We start from the raw sequence: 3,167 nt of genomic DNA, 5'->3' as shown, positions 1-3,167 counted from the left end.
GTATTGAGATGAAATAATTCAAGAGCTAAATGGTAGAGTGCTTTCATAACTATCCCTGTAATTAATGAGCTTGCTTTCAGCCTGAGTTTCACGTGCTCTTCATGCTGACATCATGCTTGGAAAAACCCCAGTGGTCTGGCTGGAAAATTGACTCCCACTATCAACACAGTCTGATACTGAACCTGTATTGGAATGATGCTAAACTCTTTTATCTTCTGACATCTCTTTTTTTAATAATCTCAGCTTTGATGGGCTCATTTCCTTTCGTGTCACTTTATTTTCATATTAATAAGGTCTATTGAAGGAGGAGGGAGAAAAATACAAATGCCTATTTCACTATCTTGCTGGTGAATCAAATAAATATGTACTGAGTACTGAGTTTGTAAAAGCTTCACACTGATATCTGTAAATGTAATATTGTTTCCTGCTTTTCAGGAGAAAAATAGTTATTAAAAGATTTGCCAGAATCTGTAATATTTTTAAAAACTGGATTATTTTCAGTTATATTGGACATACAATAATTTGTATGTTTAAATCAAAGTCTGATCTAAAATTGTCTAATCTTTTTTAATGTATTTAGTAAATGTAAATCAGTGATGATCACAAAAAAGAAATTCACTAATATGACAGCAGCATTAAGACATATATATGTATATGTGACTGTATATACTCAAGTGAGATCAATATTGGACATGACTAATGGATACGGTAAGGTCAGTTCACATGTCTCATGATGTTTTTTGAAACTGTTAAGGAAAGTGCACTTGACATACCATATCATTGGGTTAATTACATTCTGTCATGTTTCAAGTTTATTCATTATAATTTAAGACTTACACCGTTTATTTTAAGAGTATATTACAACTCACCTTGATAGTGTATAAGTGCTGTGTCATTTTCTGCTTACCATTTATTTTAATCATGTGCTATCATACATATTTGATGGTCATTCTAAGTTCTCAGTGAAGGGACACATCTCATATCTGTAACATTACATATTATCAAGTTTTTAATAGTATTTTACCTGATATGCATTTGACATTGAGAAATTATCTTCCATTATTAACTGGGTAGTTAATGAACAATATTGACTTTTTCTTTCTGATTTTTCTAATTAAGAAGAAAGCATAGAATACATTCTTAAGATCAAATTTAATCATTTCCTGTTGGAGGCTTTATTTCTTTTATGTCTTTGAGATTCACTGTGATGTTTTACTTTATTCTCACTCCTAGCACATAAGATTTCGTCTGCTATTATATTTGCCTTTTGTTGGATAGCAAAATAAAATAAATTATGATGATCCTAAAAATTCAACAAAATGAATGTTTTGACTATTCAGCTTCAAAAATTTGGTAAGTGCAAAATCAATACTTGACTTAGGAATATAATGTGATATCATTTCTAGACAGATTTTTCAAAATAAATCTTCCTATTAATGCAGGGCTGTATCTCTTAAGAGTCCCTATCTTAATTTTAATTTTTATGGTACTTTCCTAAATTATATTCCCGGTGAGGAAAGGGATAGCAGCTAGTCTGTAACCTTGGGGAAACACAAAATTAAGAATCAGTAAAATGATTCTATAAAAATACTCATGAAACATTTGATGTCCTCCTTATGATGTCTTTTAACAGAAGAAACATATTCTGTCTGCATTGCTTATGATCCAAAATTTGAAATTTATGATATATGGCTAATGACTACTGAAGAATGTCAGATGCAGCATTATTGGACAAAAAACGTGGAGATATTTTCTGACTGAAATAGGTCCCTTTTTGAAGGCGATGCTTCTTTGTGTATCACTTCGATACATCATATGCTGGATCTCAGTCTGGGTGCACTCTAAAACAGCTAAGAACCCAAGAGCTATCTCAAACTTTATGTTTCACCTGTGTCTTTTGATCTCTTCTGTCTTTTGATTTAGTGGTAAAAGATAATAATTACTAAGATCTCCAATTTCTGTGAGTCTGATTTGATGACCCAGCTACAGGTGTGTTGTGTCAGTGTCATTCATCTATTTTCAAAAAGTGGTTCCTTAGTAAGAAAATTACAAATGTGGTTTTGTATTGAAAAAGCAAGAAATCGATCTCCATAATTACAAGATAAGATTTCTTTTGTCAATATCTAGTGCTGTTTGTATTTGAAATTCAACAAGGCAAAGACCCTGCGAGGTTTGAAGGAGAATAACTTGTTCAATACTGCCTGTCTTGACAATGTCCCTTGTAGATCAATTAGATATGAGACTTTATTTAGAATTTGTAAAATCTCTGAATTCACTACAGTTGTTCTTCAAATCCATATGTATCTAATATATAGTATATATACTTATATGTAGTTATGTACTATATATTTATATATAGTTACATATTACATATAGTTACACATAGAAATTTCCTGTAGAAATCAGGTTGCAAAACTTTGTGAAAATGTGTACAAGAAACCCATGGGATTAATGCTTTCAACAAAGAGGAGAAAAATGTTTTCATTTTTTAACATAAAGCATTATGCTTGTAAATATTTGAATTATATTGTATATAGCTGCAGAATTGCCCTGTTAATATCCTGAATCTATAACTTCAATATTTAATATTATATTTTAACATAGATACGGTATAATCAAATAGACATTAGAGTGTAAAGATTTCAGAATTTTGATTCTGTGTGTTAGAGTAGGTAACATGGTTGTTCTAATCGTCATATAATACAGTGGGAGAAAATAAGGGAAAACTTATACAATAGAATATAGCATAGTGTAGGAATCAATATCATGAAGAAAAACCACGAAAACACATTAACATTTTTAATACCTTAATTTATCTCTTAGGAAAAATTAGTTATAGTAGTATAGCTATATAGTATGTAGTATAGTATAGTGTAAATTCATTGTAATTTTTTTAAAAAATGAGAAAAAAGGTTATACTATTTGAGAGGTATACCAAAGACCTTGCAGAGTCTTCTCCTTGTTGAATTTAAAATACAAAAAGCACTAGATATTGACAAAAGGAATTGTATCTTGCTGTCATTACAGAGATCAATTTATTGTTTTTCAATACGAAAACACATTGTAAATTTCTTACTAAGGAACCACTTTTTGGAAATAGAATATATTATATGTACAGTATATAGTATACTATGTATACTATATATTATATATGCTACTATATAATA

Source organism: Mandrillus leucophaeus, unplaced genomic scaffold, assembly GCF_000951045.1.
Source record: "Mandrillus leucophaeus isolate KB7577 unplaced genomic scaffold, Mleu.le_1.0 Scaffold625, whole genome shotgun sequence".
NCBI lineage: Eukaryota > Metazoa > Chordata > Mammalia > Primates > Cercopithecidae > Mandrillus > Mandrillus leucophaeus.
The sequence above is the reverse complement of the archived record's forward strand: the minus strand, read 5'-3'. Positions refer to the sequence as shown.